Genomic DNA, 18,426 nt, shown 5'->3' on the forward strand with positions numbered 1-18,426 from the left:
GTATATTTTTTGTCTTTATTTTTTTAATGTTACATTAAAAAAATATGAGGTTCCAATATACCCCCCACCCCCTCACCCCACTCCTCCCCCCCATAACAACTTATGTTTTTTAATGTAACGTTCCTTGTCACCTATTAACTTTAATTTTTAAAAATGCAAGCAATTAAAAAATAAATAAAACTCTCTGCTGCTAAAAAAAAGATTTCCCTGCAGGAGCACAGTAAATGAATCCTGCAGGCCATTCCATGTCAATGCAAATTGATCTTGGTCTTTAACCTGTAGAGGCATAAGAAAAAGGCATTAGCCAGATCAGTAATGGCAGACCCCATGTGAGTTGCCACTGCCTTGGTGACAGCAATAATATCAGGTACTGCAGGGGCCGAGGGCAGCAATTTGTCATTTAAACACAGAAATCTGTGGTGTTGAACCAAGTCAGGTTATCAGGTATTGAAATTAAATAAAAGTTGTAAACACAGACTTTCAGGCTCCTGAGGCCTTTTTTACTATCCATATTGGGCTATTAAAACTGTGAGAGGGTATTTATCAACAAACTTTTCTGTAGCAAGTACTGAACCAAGAAAGTTGGTTCTTTCTCTACATGGAAGGTGGTACTGCTTTTGTTGAACAATCCAGTGGGATTCCTACAACTCCAACTCCAGGAGTAGGAGCTGGAGTGAACATGCCCCATAGTTAAGACTCAAATGTCATCTTCTCAAGGCAAACTGTGGTGTTCTGGCCTCAGACAACCAAATTCTCACTACCTCTGATGTACTCAGGGTAAGAACCACAGTTAATTGGCATCCAAAACAGCTCCTAGGGCCCCTCCCATTAGCACATATGCACTTACCTGCCACGGACCACCTTGTCCTCCCCAAATCCCCCCAATGCCACCACTTTGCCCTTGTCCCTGAGGGAGCCCAGGATTACTGTCACTTGGGCACCAGTAACTAAGAGCCCCATGAAGATCTGGATACCCCCCCCCCCCCATTTCTCCTTGCACCTGAAAGGGAGCATAGGACCACAGATCTCCTGTGTGGGACCCAGAGACCTTGGTCCCATGCTTAATCATTCTTCTTAAAGGGAGTAAGACCAGGGCACAGGTGTTGGGGATCATCCTCCCTATCTGACATGTTGAGCTTATAGGAGGAATTCTTTTCCTCACAATCCTGGCCGGGATGCAGGAAGGTCTTTTCTGCTGTGGCTTCTTTCCTCCTCCTACTGCTTCAGGGACGTGGAGGGCAGCAATGTAGGATTCTAAATCTTTCTAGTCCTGTGAAGCCTCTTCCTCCTGCTCCTTTATAATTCATACAGGGTCTTAGCCCCTAATTTAGAGAAATCCCCTTCCACCACATAATGTTGGCAGAATTCTTCTGTAGGAATCCCATCAATTTCTGCTCTACCTATCCCTCGCTTTAGTAACAAAAGCCAAATTGCCTACTTTGACTTTCCCCTGTTGATCTTTGCATTCAACTTATGGCCTCTAGGGCAAGGTGACTTCCCTTTGTTGGGCTCTCATACTTCCAGACCTGCTCAGTGAAGATGGTCAACATCTCCCTGCTATTTCCACCCCAGAACAGAATGTTATGATGTAGCTTTTCTACTCTTCCCTCACTGTCATCCCAGGGGACAAAAAAAGAGACAGGGGGTCTTATATTGGAGAGGCCCCTGTTTCATGAACACCTCAAATACTGTTTGAGAAAAACTGTCTTATCCATGCCCCACCCCAGGATGGTTTTATATAGCCACCCATTTGTTTATCACAGAGGTTCTTAGCCAGGGGTCCATGGACAGATTTCAGGGGGTCCATGAGCTTGAATTGAAAAAAATCAGTTCAATTAGATGTCCAACATGATATGAATGCTGCCTTGTCAAATTCTATACCACAGTTTAATGTTCTTATTCAAGATAAACAATAACAGTCTACACATTGCCATGCCTTTGAAAAATAAAATTTAACTTTAACTTTCCTATATTTTTGATGTACTGGATTATTATTTAATGTGTTAAGGAGAAAGCACATATGCATTATATCATATTTTTTTTTATTTTAGTAACTATTTCAATATATATAAACTGATTTCCTTTGTGATTTTATTTTATGCATTCAAAATCTTTATTCTTGTGGGGATATGTTGGTGCAGGTGTAATATATTTATTAAATAATACACAGCATAGTTTGGACTTAGTAGGTTTTTTATTTTGATGTAATGTGTTCTGAGTGCAGTGCTATAACTGCCTGCAAAAAGATTGGTAAGAATGGCAGAGATGATTTTATGATACTATGGAAAAATTCAAATTTCTAAATGTTTGCTGAAAATGGCAGTTTGAACAGGTGTTGAACATGTTAGGTTATCAGGTATTGAAATTATACAAAAGTTGTAAAACATAATTTTGAATAATCCTAAAATTTAATTTAAAGAAATGCCAATGTTGAGTGTCATAAACCTATCTGTCCTGCAAAGACAGATACAGACCATTAGATATCCTGCTACAACCCACAGAATTGAGTGAGAGAAAGTGTAAACTACAATGCAACTATAATCCATGCTTAGAGGCAATGCTCCAAAATGTGTTCATCAATGCAATGAATGCACCACACTAATGAAAGAAGTTGTTAATGTGGAGGAAAGTGGGAGGTAGGAGAAATGGGGTATTTGGGAAACCTGATATTTTTTAATGTAACATTTTATGTAAACTAAGTATCTTTTAAAATATATATATACATTTTTTTTTTAAAAAAACACAAATAACTATCTGTTTCTACATTCTGAGAAGGGGTCTATGGAACAAAAAAGAAGGGGTCTATGGAACTACTCACTGTAGTTAAACCTTCCTATACAGCTTATCATGGGGTTTTACTTTTTGGAAAGTCTCCTTCATTTGGGAATGCTACTCTCATGCTCTCAGCAACCCAGACTAAAAGCTGCATGGGTTTGTCTATATCTTTATCCCATCACTTGAACTGTTCAATGTGATCAAAAATGTATTCTAGCAGAGGATCAGTAGCTAATTTTCACAGACTACATCATTCAACCCAAGACATCTAGTCTGCAATGTGTCCTCATCAAACAGACACACCAACAAGTCACACGATCCTCCCCAGGCTTCTGCCTTTAGCTATCTTTTAACTTCCATTTGTCACTCTTGGAAGAAGACCTCATTTCAACAGTTTAGTTTTTAGCAATGTCATCAGTAGTTCTGCATTGATTGAAAACTTGTCTAACCTGGACTTGCAAACAGCCTGGACCAGGTGGTGTTCCCTACCCAGATGTCCAGACTCTCTTCTGGAGTTGTTTGTAATCTTTGAGACACCATGAATGTTGAAGAGTGCTCCAGCAGCCACTAGCCAGGGTATAGCTTGCCTACCGTTCATTGGACCCATCTCCATTAACTCTGCCCTTATCCTTTGTATTAGGGATACAGAAAAAACAGAAAAACAGGAGGTATCTCTAAATAGTATAAGATTTTATAAAATTGTCCAACACGACTGTGGGCATGCACAAGTCTAAATTTCATAAGGCAGACTGCAAACCAGGGGCTCTGATGAAGGTCCTTGTTGAATTCCCCAGGAGACACTGGCTGTCTGAAACAGAGATGAGAATTCTCTCTCTGAATGCTGAAATCTCTGCCCCTTTTAAGATCATCAACTGATTGGATGAGACATCACTTATTGCTGACTGCAGTCTTTTTGGTTGATTGTAGATGTAATTAGCCATCAATGCAATCAGTTCACCTACATTTAAAGTCCATGAAATGTCCTTGTATTACATTAGCCAAATGCTTCCTTGACCAAACAACTGGGCACCTTACCCGGAGTTGACCCATTAGCCTAACAATCACATCCTCCATACCAATTCACCTTTTATAAAAGGGAGACTGCTTACATCCCACTTGTTCCCATGTGGCCAGAGGTAAGTCAGTACCTCAGTCAACCAGTCGTCACTCACTAGGTAGCTGGCACCAGCTTGGGATGACTGAACTGACAGTTTCTTATATTTCCACCATGCCATGGCTTGCCTTTCTTCCTCCCCCCTTCCTTCCTTTCTCCTTCCCTTCCTTTCATACTTACTTCCTTCCCTCCCTCCCTCCTGACTATGCTAAACTGTCAGTCAGAAAGAAAGACCCTAATGAGTCTGGTGTTAGGGTCACCAGAAAAATCTAGGCTCACACAGGTTCTTACGGAAGAACATTTTACTCACAAAGAGAAGACAAGTGGGTGTCGGTTACCCGTAGCTAACAGATCTAAGTCCATGGCCTTCATGAGAAGATGTTCTAAGCAGAGCACCCCTCTTTTGTGTTTGTATGCCATAGTGGAGGAACCCTGCTCCTTTCCCACTAGGAGCAGATATACCCCTGGGATCTGAGCTGGATCTCATAAAATATGCCCACAAAAATCAGACTGTCTTCACTGAATATTTACATGTGTTTATGAAAATATGGAACGGAATGTACTGGCAGGCCCTTATCTACCAGAGGATGGCTTTTTATCCTGTCAGGCAGACACACCTGGTTCTGAGCACAGGATGTATTTGTGGGTTTCAGAGAAAAGTGGCAGGACATGCTGGGACTTCCCCTACCATGCTGCTTAATGGTGTTCCTATAGGGAGTATAGTTTATTTCTTGAAAAATAATATATGATGATAAGTGGTATGTCTTTAAAGGATGATATATATTATAACCATATTCTTTACAATGAACTATAAGAACTATATATCTTTATATCTAAATAAAGCTCTAACATCTCCTAAGTAAAAAATATATATATATTGGTCCTTTGGTCATAGCTATTTATTAAATAAGATAAGCAGATATGATGTTATACTTCCTATTCCTTCCCATGAAATAATTTTTGATGCTTACTTACTTTTTCTTTTATGCTAAATCCTAGGAACTGTCACTGCTTTGAGTTATTTTGACCAATAATTTTTTGTGTTCAGGTGCTTCTCATTAAGAAGAATTACAGCCAGTCAAACTGCACCAAATGGATCATGAGTCTACTTTTGAGATCCTGTTTTCCATAATATAGTCATCTTTAACTTAGAGTTGAGGATATGCCCAACCTTAAGTTTAAAACTTGGCTTCTAATTGCATATGGCTCAATGAATTTAAAGTCGAGACCAGTTAAATCATAAGCTACAAAATTGGATTTGATATCCATGTCAAATAGCACATAGAAATTGTGATGTGTTTCCCCCCTATATATCATTTGAAGGGAAAACATCTTCACATTATGAGACAAAATATTTTAAATTTACATTCTTCCCACACATCCAATTACACTACAGTATGTGACATGCTACACAAGCAAATAGACATTACATATTGAGATGGGAAAGCACTTTGAGGAACTGAAAAGAGATGAGAGTGACTAAACATAATGAGCAAGACCAAGGGAATAGGAGACAAGATCCTATGTTTTGCATATATTTTTTAATTTTTTAATTTTAAAAGTAACTTTAGATTACATAAATGTTACATTAAAAATATAAGAGATTCCCATATGCCCCACTCCCTCCCACTTCCACATTTTCCCACATCAACAACATCCCTCATTAGTGTGGTACATTTGTTACAATTGATGAACACATGTTGAAACATTGCTACTAACCATGGATTACAGTTTATTTAGAGTTTGCACTCTGCCCCACACAATTTTGTGGTTATGACAAAATATACAATGGCCTGTATCCATCACTGCAGTTCATGCAAGACAACTCCAATATCACTAACATGACCCCATAATACACCAATTCTTCCCTTTTCCATCCCTCAGAACCTCTGGTGGCCACTGCCTTTATATTGATGATACAAGTTCTTACATTGCTAGAATAATACTAAGTCTATAGTAGAATGATACTAATAATAATAATGTCTACTTTAGTCCATTGTTCATTCCCCAATCTTAAAGATTTGGGGATGGCAATGCCCACTCTGCTTCTAATTAAGAAGGAGCTTAGATCCCATGGGGTAGATGGATGGAACTATCTTGCTTGCAGTTCAGACACTCTCTGTTCTTTGGGATGGGTGTTGTCCATCATCAACTCCTTGTTACTTGTCCTGGGTGAGTCCCATGAACTGGAGAGTAGGTGTTGAAACTCTGCTGAAGTTCAGGGTTCAACTGGTACAATTATTTAAATCTCAGGACAGACTAATTATTTAAATCTCTGGGACAAGTATAATGCTAATTACAAGTTCAAATAAAAGGAGCAGAAGAGCCTTGTGTAGAGAACCTATAAATGAGTCTAACTCTGTTACACTGGGAAGCATAAATTCCAAAGTAAGACCCACTGATAGGTTGCCAGATTCCTGAGCTGTCTGCCCTACTTATAGTTTCCGGATGTCTCTAGAGCCCTCAGGAGTCCTGTTATTTGAGGTACTGTTTACTGTGGTAATCAATGATATCCTGCTGAGAATTGCATAGGTGTAACCTCTTTAACAACCTCCCAACTCATTTGAAATCTTTTAACCATAAAAACTCATTTGTATTTACCATTTCCCCCTTTTGGCCAAGGCCTTTTTCCAGATGCATTGCTAGTTGACTTTCATCAGTGCCAGGGAAGCTTATCCCTGGAAGTCATGTCCCACACTGGAGGAAAAATAGTGCATTTATATGCTGAGTTTCACTTAGAGAGAGGCCATGTTAGAGCAACAAGGAGGCTTTCAGGAGGTAACTCTTAGGCAGTATGTAATACAAGGCTAAGTTTCAATTTCACACAAAAAGTTTCATAAGTACCATCATCAATATCAAGGGCCCAGTATAATGGTCTGTCTTCCTTTACTAGGCACTGCCCTTGCACTCAGGAGATTCTTGCTGTCCTATTAGAGAATGTAGCAGAATACCCCAGGATAGAAATTCAATATTCTTTCAGTTATTGTGTGGGTCTGCACCCACCAAGACAATGCCTCATGAACTCTTGAATATATTCATATGCATTAGAGACATGCCCCAAGGGAACCCCTACCCATGCATCCCCCCATCACTAACACTCTGCACCAGTGATCCTCTCTGCCACTGTTGTGCCCTTCTGTGATTCAAAACCTCTCCAGAAGTGAAGGCTTTTTGTTTCCATAAAGCCTTAGGTTGTTGGAAATTAAAAATCAAGAAGAAGCATAAAGGCTACCTGCTTTCAGTCCTGCAATACCAGCTGAGATAATGAACAAAAACTGGTCTAAAACTTGAATTGAGGAAAAGGGGAAGGAATATCAGTGAACATATCTGAAATATTATCATGCAGTTGCATCCTTTAAGATCCTTAAAATGATTGTAAGTTCAGTCGGGCTATACAGTTTTAGACATTTTCTTTCTTCTTTAGAACTTCCCTGCTACCTCCTTGTTAGTGAAGAATCAACATTTCACTATCCTACCATTATCCCCAAATATCCTTCTTTACCCAAATCCAAATTAAATTAATGAGGAAGTAATCTCAGCTGGTGTTTAGAAAGACAATCAGGTTATCTGGTTAAATAAGTTTACATCAAGATCAGGATAACTATAGGATTCATTTGTGCTTTTTAAATCCTGAAATTCAAGTTTTAAAATGATTCGAAAGATGATGAATGTATCTTAAAACAGAATGTTTTCCTTTTACGCAATTAATTAAAGTACAGCTCTGTGGAAATTTGCCCTATAATCTGAAAAATATAATTTATTTTTGTTTTCATAACTTGGTTTATTTTTAAATCACTTTATCAACACAGAGCTCAAACCATTATATTTAAATTCAGCATTTTGTCTAAAATTGTAATGGACTTTTTCTTTCCTGAACATTCATTATTTGTTTGAGAAGGAGAATTTAATATGAAAATTTCATTTTAAAAACTCTTGCATCAGTTTAAACATTTTAGAAAAGAAGAATACATTATTCTAAATTATGCTGCCATGGTATAAAATATCCATTTAACTTTTTTTGTTAGGATTAACTTTTTTTAATTATTAAAAAATCATTTTTGTTAAATTTTATTATTTTTATTATTGATTTCCCAAAATACTTTGATCTGAATTAAGATGCTTGTTTTATATAAATTTATAGCTAAATACTTGTTTCCTGCAATTAATTAATTTAGGCTCAAGGAAAAAATTTAAATAGTTGTTTAAATATGAGCTTCAATAGTTCCTTTTATTCAGCTGTATTATACACTCTGGGACTTAGCTAGTTGTAATTTTCCTCAGCATGGTCCTCAAACATCTGCAATACATTCAGCCAAGAGGTAGAGGACTTCTTAGATATGGAAATTCTGAACCCTATGCTCTACCTAGTTATCAGCATCTCTGGAAATATAGTCCAGGAATCTGTATTTTTAATAGGCCATTGAGGTGATTACTATGTGTATTAAAATTTGAGAATCCAGAATTAAAGGAGACAAACCAGTGGATCCTGCCCGACATTCTCAACACTGATCATCTCTATGCTCGTAGCTCGCTGTTCAGTGACTGTCAACTTCTTTAAGAAGAGGTCATCAAGTAGCAGAAGAGAAGGAGCCTGAACCCTCCCCCCATTGTGCCAATGTAGAGGCAACATGCTTGGAGCTAATTTAAAGTCAGTGAGCCCAAGAGAAATAGTAACAGACTACCTTCTATCTTCCCTCCCTCCCTCCCTCTCTTTCTTCCTTCCTTTTTGATGCCTTTTCCAATTTTGCCAGAAGAATTGAGGTGAGGGCAGGGGTTGAAAGGACAGCAACTGCTTATCAAAAACCTTCCTTTATCCCATCTGTGTGGTTCAATTATGAGCACTCTTAAAATAGGTTCTTAAGATGTCCAATGTTTTTGCTATTGTCACAAACAAAAGAGAAGCAAATAAAATCATGTCACCAACTGTCTATCCTTGGCTTATTCCCCTACTCTTGGTCTCAGAGCAGACTCCTTCCTCTGGATGGGTGTGATTGGTGATGGATTTTTATACAATGTTTATCTTGACTTTACTTGCTATCCTATCTCCCGTTTTCAATCTTTCGCCCAGAGAGGGTCTTAACATTTAGGATCAAGAATCAAAAAAATATCTTAGGGATGCAGATGTGACTCAAGAAGCTGAGCACTGTTTCCCACATGGGAGGTCCTGAGATCAGTCCCTGATGCCTCCTAAAAATGAAACATAAAACAATAAGCAAGCAAATGAAAAACCCAATGTGGGAAACATCTTGGGGGAGCTGATGTGGCTCAGTGGTTGAGCGCCAGTTTCCCACATACAAGGTTCTGGGTTTAATCCCTGGCCCCCATACCTACAGGAAAAAAATATATATGAGCAAGCAAGAAGTGCGCTGTAGTTGGTAGCAGCAATTAGAGCTCCTTCAATCTGAGGATCAGAAGCTCCAGTGCTAATAATCAGCGGATCTCCATCAGGCCTGACACATCAGAAATCAAGCCTTATATTTCATTGGATTAATTATTCCCCATATCTCCTCAGGACTAGAGAAATGAGGGGATAGAGTGCTTCAGATTTGTTGATTCAATTTTAGACACAAAATATCAAACCATTTTTAGACCATAACTCAGTAAAATTAAAGGAAAAAAGAAAGATTCGTTATGCACTAAACCAGAGGTTGGCACACTGTGGTCCATGGGCCAAATCTGTCCTGCTGACAGTTTTTTTAAATAAGATTTTACTGGAACACAGCTAACCCATTTTTTAATGTATTGTCTGTGTCTGCTTCCCTCCTACAATGACAAAGTTGAGAAGTTGCAACAGAAACTGTGTAGTTGATGCATACTTAAACAACTGTCTTGATTTTGCCTGTTGATCTGCAAAGCTTAAAATGTTTATCAATTGGCTCTTGACTACATAAGTATACTGACCCCTGGTTGAAACCAAAACACTCATGATTTATTGATAAGCTGTATTCCATAAAACAGTTCGCCATATCATGAACTGTTTCCTCCTGAAACAAAATAAGATAATCTTCCATGTGTGATAATTACTGCTGTGATCTCAATAACCAGAGCAATGCCTTCCATAGCAAAGATTCAATTAATTTTCTGGTTAAATAAATACGTCTTTAAAAATACATGCACATTCTGTATTTTATTTGTGATATATCTGCATTTTAGAATAAAATTATTTTCCCCAAACCTGTGAATAAAACAGATGTCCTAGGAAGAATGTACAGTGTATTTCTTTCGATGATAGAGAAACAACAATAGTTTGTCCTGGAAGGTTCCTCAGGTTTCAAGACAACAAATCAACTCTCTCTCTCCCCAAAAGCATGTGTTGAAAATATTTTTATTGATAAATATATATATATATACACAAATGTGGACAAATAAATTTAGAACACCTTCTATTATAGCAGTCACTAACCTGCATTTCAAGCATAAGCATATTTTAAATCCTCCAGAAATTGCTGTCAGTTGTCCTCTGTGCTACTAATTCCCCATTACCTACAGCAATTGCATCATTCAGGGCTAACTTTCTTTAGGTGCAACAACTCTCTTCTCTCCAGTTCACAGGGCTCTGCATCATATTCAGTTTAACTATAAGGATCAGGACTGATCAGTCAAGTCAAGCTACTTAAGAGGGAAGGGAAGAAGAGAAAAGCTATTTTTATTTCCATTTCTAATCTTTAACATAAAGAGCAAATCAACATTTTGTACTGTAAGGAAAAAAAAATCCCTTTCCTCGTACACTAGGAAAATTAAGCCTTTGTGGCTAAAATATCTGGTGCTGCTTGCCTGAGGTAGACCCGCGGGGCTGAGAGTGGGGTTCTGGAATCAGACTACTTGTGTTTCCAGCTGCATCTCTTACCAGCTGCATGATCTTAGACAAATTGCTTAACCTCTCTGTGTTTCATATTCCTTATCTCTAAAACTAAAATACTAATATTTCATAGCCTTGTTGGTGGAATTGAATGGGAACCCCCATAGACAATCTGGTATATAGTAAAGACCACTCTATTACTACTGTTATTATTGTTGTTGTTAATGATGTCTAAACTCTCAGCATGATCCATCCAATAACTGGGGCCGTGCTTACCCCCCTAACTCCTGCATGCTTTCTATTACACTCCCAATCTCTCTGCTTCACTAATGCTAGATTACTTCTTACACCCAAACTGCGTTATCTCTGTCCTCCTTATCTTTATTCACACTGCACTGCCTAATCCTCATTCAGTATTCAGTTTGCACAGCTTCTGTTCTATTAAATTCTGCCAAGTAAAATTGAATGCTGCTACATTTGTGTCACCAGCCAGGCTTTTTACACAAGTTTCATTTCTTTTTCTTCCTTTTCTCTTCTAAACTGTGAACTCTTCAAGGGCAGGGACAGTGTTTCATTCAGTCTTATAGCCATAACACCTGGCAGTGTCTATTATACAGAAGGCAATTAGAAAATATACGTTGAATCAAGGAAGACAAATACTCAGTCTAGTAATTACGAGGTCATAAAATTCTGCTTAAAGTACAGCCAGAGGAGTTGGCGTGATGACCTCTTCTGGCTGCAAAGCTCATTTATTAGCATACGTTACATAAAGTAATTGTCTTTTATTTGTTCAAAATTCAATGTCCTTTAATCACATCTAGTGAACTGAATTAAGGAATTGCTCCTATTAATGGTACTCAGTTTTCAATATCTGAGATGTTTCTAATAACATGATTCAGAGCCCTTTGAAGTTTTCTTCTTTGTAAGTATGCTCCCTTGAGCTATTTCTCTACTCTTTATATTTTTGCATCATATTCATCACCCACTCTATCTTTAATCAATTTTTTAATCAATAATTGAAAACAGTTATAAAAAATGAAAATATCTCCTCCCCTCCCATCACCTTGGTAAATTTTACCTATATCTATTTTTTTTTAAAGATTTATTTGTTTATTTATTTCTTTCCCCCCACCCCACCCCCCAGTTGTCTGTTCTCTGTGTCTATTTGCTGTGTCTTCTTTGTCCACTTCTGTTGTTGTCAGCGGCACAGGAATCTGTGTTTCTTTTTGTTGCGTCATCTTGTTGTGTCAGCTCTCCATGTACGCAACACCATTCCTGGGCAGGCTGCACTTTCTTTCCCACTGGGTGGGTCTCCTTACGGGACGCACTCCTTGCTCGTGCAGCATCCCTACACAGGGACACCCCTACGTGGCAGGGCACTCCCTGTGCACATCAGCACTGCACATGAGCCAGCTCCACACAGGTCAAGGAGGCCCGGGGTTTGAATTATGGATCTCCCATGTGGTAGACGGACACCCTAACCACTGGGCCAAGTCCGTCGCCCTACCTACATCTATTGAAGTAGCTTTTATAAATATTTTTCAAATTTACTCTTCTCTACAAAAAAAACCAAAAACACCTATAATGATAATTTGAAAATGCATGTGTTCGTAAAATTGCTAAATAAAATAATGAATAGGATTTATTCTTTATTCAAACATTCAATATTCAAATCCAAACACGTCTTTCTGTTGCTGTTGTCACTGACACCAAGCATGCAACCACCCTCATCTCCCAAACTCAACTGCTACAATAGCCTTCAGATTGATCCTTCTTTCAGGCTTACCCCCTACTATCCACACTGCATTGGAAGTGATCCTTTTATATTTTAATATGATCATGCCACTCCCCCTGATAAAACCCTCCTGTCTCCGTTGTGCCATGCCTACAATCTGACTTCCTTACAATAGCCTGTAAGACCCAACATGATCTGGCTGCTGCCTGTCTCTCTAGCCCCATCCCCACTGCCTTATCCTGGGTCACTATACTACAGCCACACTGGATTTACTCTTCTTTTTGAACTGTGCCATGCTTGTTCTTTTCCTGAGCCTTTGCACTTAGCATCCTCATCCTCTCTCTGTCCTGGATCTTGAAGATCCAGTCCTAGATCGTGAATGCTCAGTCCTAGATTGTGAAGATAAAACTTAGTACTTACCTTCATCTCATATATGTGCTTCTTAAGGTGGCCTTTCTACCTGACTGGGTCCCCTTGAGTGGAACTATCCCAGTCTCACTATGAGTCACTCCGTTGCTGATGTCTACAGCTGATCATCTCTCACAGTCTGTTCTTTCTCAGTTTTGTCTCTGCCTAGTGACCCTGCTAATTCATTCTCCCTAATGTTCAGGCTCCTCTGAGTATCTGCTATTTCCCTCTTAACACCTGGTTAAAGCCAAGCACCTTGCAAGCCTCTGTGACTGGGTCATTTTTCTACCACAAGGTCCCTTCTTTCTCAACTCTATATCCATGCCACACCATAACCAAGAAAGATTTGGGCTTGCAAACTGGACCTGTTCACACCATGCAACCCCTTCATGGTATTGAGTCATCTCATGTTGGCATGGGCTTATTCAGCACAATAACTGCTTCTCAAACTTCCAGGCAAAAAAAGCCCACTGCCCTAAGAATTCCCTCAATTTTACAAGGGGTTTCTAAAGCTACTCCCCCTGAAGGTTTGGCTAAAAAGAGAAAACAAGAGTTGTAATATTCACCTTCCTCTCCCACTGTCATTTTTTCTCTCCACCTTTTCTGACATTTCTTGCATAAATAGCAGAGTTCTGCACAATATGAAACTCCTTTTCAGAAAGATATCTAATATAGAAAGAAATTGATCTGACCTTGAAATTATATTACAAATTTTATTTTTAAAAGAAATTTCAAGAAATCATAGTACTTTAAACATCAAATTTAGTGTATAATAGAATAATAAGTCTACTTTAGTCCACTGTTTATTCCATATCTTGAGGGTTTGGGAATGGTGATGCCCCACTCTGTTTCTAACTGATAGGGCCCTGGGTCCCATGGGGCAGATGGATGGAATTATCTTGCTTGCAGTTGCAGAACACTCTGTTGCTTGGGATGGCACTGTAATTATTCTAGCAATGGAAGAACTTTTATCATTGATATAAAGGCAGTGGCCACCAGAGATTTGGAGGGGTGGGAGAGGGAAGAATAGATGAGATAATGGGAGCATTTTCAGGATGTTGGAATTGTCCTGTATGATATTGCAATGATGAATATAGGCCATTTTGTATTTTGTCATAACCTACAAAATTGTGTGGAACAGAGTGTAAACTATAATGTAAACTTTAGTCCATGGTTAGTAGCAATGCTTTAATACGTGTTCATCAATTTTAGCAACTGTACCACAGTAATGAAGGTTGTTGTTAATGTGGGAAAGTATGGGAGGGGAAGGAGATTGGGCTTATGGGAATCCCCTATATATTTAATGTAACACTTATGCAATTTACAGCTTCTTTAAAAATAAATATTTTTAAAAAGATGAAAATTAAAGATGCTTAGGGAACTCATTTAATTATTTGCTTTTTATTTTGCCAAGCATCCACATATTTATAAACATCTGGATAATTTAATACATTTTGGCTTCTTTGTGATTTGTGTGTATGTCTGTGTGCACATGCATGCTGTGGATACAACTTAGTCTGTAAGTGGAAAATTTAGAAAAAAATAAATACCATGAAACATTTTTAGCTACCAACATATCTTATTCACTTTCCTAGAGTTTCAATTACAGCATTTGTTCTTTTTATTGTATATTGTAATAAATTCAGTTCAATAGAATTTTCCTAAAATTAGAAAGAAATCATAAATTCATATAAGCAGATGATACACTAATGAATATGGAATGATTTATTTAAGATGAGTGATTTCTTTCAGAGTTTTTTTAGGTGTGGGATTACTTAAAGATCTACACTACACAATACTATATTTAACTAACATCTTTTTCCTCTTTCCCTTTCCCTCTTTTTCACAACAGGTTTAGAATGTAAAAACTCAAGGGTTGACAATAGAGCAGAATAATCCACTGCCTATGTGCCTCCCATGATATGTTCTCTATATTGTAAGTATATATTGACCTTCTCAAGCTAGCTTGATTGTGGGTGAAATGTGTCCCATTGGAACTTACGGATCGTTTATATTGTTTCAGAAAATGATGAGCTAAAAATCATCCAAGGTATTGAATAGTTTTAGCAGGTTATCTTTTTTTAAAATATATTTTCATTACAGAGCTTATGAACTTACAAAACAATCATGCACATGTGTAGAATTCTCATGCAACAACCCTTCAGCAACACACCACTCCACTGTGGAACATTTGTTACAAATTATGGGAAAATATCAGAATATTACCACTAACTATGATCTATAGTGTACATTTGGCATATTTTTTCCATACTCCCCTGTTATTAACACAGTACATCATTGGCATTGGTGCTAGAAGGTTAATTATGATGGCTATGAAGGTATTTCTTAAACATAAAATTTAACAGCTTATCAAAGTTAAAGCTGAATGTAGTTGTATACCATGCCAGAAAAATACACCCATGGTGTTTCATTATATTTTTCCATAAATCTAAAAATAAATATTCTTAAGGTATCTAAACTGTTGGTAAAAGTTTTAAAATGTGGATGCACTAAACTTTTTTTAAAGAGTTATTTATTTATTTCTCTCCCCTTCCTCCCCCCTCCCACCCAGTTGTCTGTTCTCTGTGTCTATTTGCTGCGTGTTTTTCTTTGTCTGCTTCTGTTGTCAGTGGCATGGCAATCTGTATTTCTTTTTGTTGCATCATCTTGTTGTGTCAACTCTCCATCTGTGCGGCCCCATTCCTGGGCAGGCTGCACTTTCTTTCGTGCTGGGCGGCTCTCCTTATGGGGCGCACTCCTTGCATGTGGGGCTCCCCTCCCCAGGGGATACCCTTGGTGGCACGGCACTCCTTACACGCATCAGCACTGAGCATGGGCTAGCTCCACACGGGTCAAGGAGGACCGGGGTTTGAACCATGGACCTCCCATGTGGTAGACAGACGCCCTAACCACTGGGCCAAGTCCACTTCCCTAAATTTTATGTTTAAAGCATATAATTTCTTGAAATTTCTTTTAAGTCAATTTCATTCTATATTAGCTATCTTTCTGATAAGCAGACCTTAGTTTTGACTAAATAATCACTATGCCACTGCTCAAGCTTGCTAGGCTGCCTAAAGCAATATATCAGAAATGGGTAAGCTTTTAACAATGAGAATTTATTAACTTACAAGCTTACACTTTTGAGGCTAGGCATCCACATCTAGACATCATCATATGCTTCTTCCCAAAGACTAGCTGCTGGTGATCTTCTACTCCTCTGTCACATGGCAGTCCCTGCGGGTCTTTCCATTCCCTTCCAGTTCCATTGCTTTTAGCTTCTTGATTCCATGACTTTCTCACTTTTTGTCTGAATTTCACTCTCTTATAAAGGATTTATAAAGTAAGAAGATTAAGACCCTTATGAGGTGGATCACATCTTAACTTATGTTAAAATCCTATACACTTGTCCTCCCATGGCCCACTGGATGGAATGTGGGAGAGTGTGGGCTATGGTATGAAACACGGGACATGGGGTGCAGCGATGCCTGGAGATGTACTCACCAGATGCAGTGGATGTGACATTATAATGGGGGAGAGTGTTATTGTGGGGGGAGTGGTGGGGTGGGGGCGGTGGGGGCGAATGGGGACCTCATTTTTTTTAATGTAATATCTTTTAAAAAAATGAATAAATTGAGTAGAATTTGGAAAAGTAAAAAAAATGCTATACACTAAAAGATCATATGTACAGTGGGTTATACTCACATGAATGGATTAAATTTAAGATCATACTTTTCTGGGGTCCATAGAGCTTCAAACCATCGCAATCACCAATATATACAAATATATGTGTGTGTGTGTATATGTATATATATATATATATATGTTTGTGTTTTCATGTGTGTATATATATATTCTCTTTTTTAAGTTTTTTTTAAATTTTCTTTAAAAAGAAGTTTTAGATTACATAAACGTTATGTCAGAAGTATAGGGGATTCCCATATATTCCACCTCTGTGCCTTCCCACACTTTCCCAAACATCTTTCATTAGTGTGGTACATTTGTTACAATTGATGAATACATATTGAAGAACTGCTACTAACCATGGACTATTGTTTATATTATACTTTATACTTCACCCCACACAATTGTGTGTTTTGACAAAATGTTAAAATGGCCTGTATCTGTCATTGCATTGTTATGCAGGACAATTCCAATGTCCTGAAAATGCCCCCATGTTACACCAGTTCTTCCCACTCTTTCCCTCAAAACCTCTGGTGGCCACTGCCTTTTTATAAATGATGCAAGTTCGTCCATTGCTAGAATAATGTCTATAATAGAATAATAGTAGAATAATAAGTCTATTTAGTCCATTGTTCATTCCCCAATCTTGAGGATTTGGGGATGGTGACACCTACTCTGATTCTGACTGAGAAGGGGCTTAGGTACCAAGGGACAGATGGATGGAACTATCTTGCTTGCAGTTGTAGACATTCTTTTTTTCGGATGGGCATTGTCCACCATCATCCTTTTTTTAATTGTCCTGGGTGAGTCCAAAGAAATGAAAAATAGCTGTTGTAACTCTGCTGAGATTCAGGCCTCAACTGGCAAATGAACAGACTGAAGATTTAAATCTCTGGACCATATAATTAGCAAGTACAGTGCTAATTATAGGTTCAAATAAAAGGGACAGAAAAGCCAGGTGTAGGGAGATTATATATGAGTCTAACTCCAATATATTAGGAGCATGCATTCTAAAGTAAGGCCCACTAACAGGGTGCCAAATTCCTGAGATTGTCTGCCCAGTTTATAATGTCTAGATGTCTCTAGAGCCCTCAGGAGACTCACTGTTTGAAGCACTGTTTACTGGGCAGTCAATGAGATCCTGCTGAGACATGCATAAATGTAACCTCTGGAATGACCTCCTGACTCACTTTGAAATCTCTCAGCCATAAGAACTCACTTGTATTTAATATTTCCCCCTTTTGGTCAAGGTCTTTTACCAGATCATTACTACTGAGTGCTTGGTAATAATCCCTCAGTGCCAGGGAGGCTCATCTCTAGGAGTCATATCCCTTGCTGGGGATAGGGGAAGCTAGTGCATTTATATGCTTTATATTTTACTTAGAGAGAGGCCACTTTTGAGCAACATGGAGACTTTCAGGAGGTAATTCTTACATATAAGGTTAAGTTTCAAAGAATTGTATTTCATGAAAAAGTTCATGAGCACAATCATCAAAATCAAGGGTCTGGCATAATGGTCTGTCCTCCTTTACTAGGTACTGCCCATATACTCAGGGAATTCTTGCCACTCTATTAGAGAATTAGCAGGACTCCTCAGGATGGGAATTCAGTATTCTTTTGGTTATTGTGTGGGTTTCCACCCACCTAGACAATGTCCCATAAACACTTGAACATTTTCAGCTGCCTTAGAGGTATGTCCCAGGTGTATACCTCCATGCACATCCCCCCATCCCTGACACCCCACACTAGTGATCCTCCCTTGCCACAGTTGTGATCTTTCTGTGATCCAAAACCTCCCCCAAAACAAAGCCAAAATAACCCAAATAAAATTAACACTAAAATAAAGTAATAATAATAATAAATAACAAATAAAATACAAAAGAAAAAATATTTTTATTCATTATGTCTTTACAG

At 38.3% G+C, this 18,426-nt stretch overlaps 1 protein-coding gene across 10 annotated transcripts in view; it reads left to right on the plus strand.

The window, feature by feature from the left end:
- FUT9 (fucosyltransferase 9) overlaps positions 1–18,426 on the plus strand; it is a 266,509-nt gene that overhangs the window by 127,800 nt on the left and 120,283 nt on the right. For 7 of the 10 annotated variants that reach the window (XR_011650100.1, XM_071218601.1, XM_071218600.1 and 4 more), the window contains one exon: positions 14,684–14,767. The exons of the other annotated variants lie outside the window; for them this stretch is intronic. The gene's annotated coding sequence lies outside the window, so the exon portion shown is untranslated. The remainder of the gene's footprint in view (positions 1–14,683; positions 14,768–18,426) is intronic. 10 annotated transcript variants of the gene reach the window in all.

This window comes from Dasypus novemcinctus, chromosome 11 (assembly GCF_030445035.2).
Source record: "Dasypus novemcinctus isolate mDasNov1 chromosome 11, mDasNov1.1.hap2, whole genome shotgun sequence".
Lineage (NCBI taxonomy): Eukaryota > Metazoa > Chordata > Mammalia > Cingulata > Dasypodidae > Dasypus > Dasypus novemcinctus.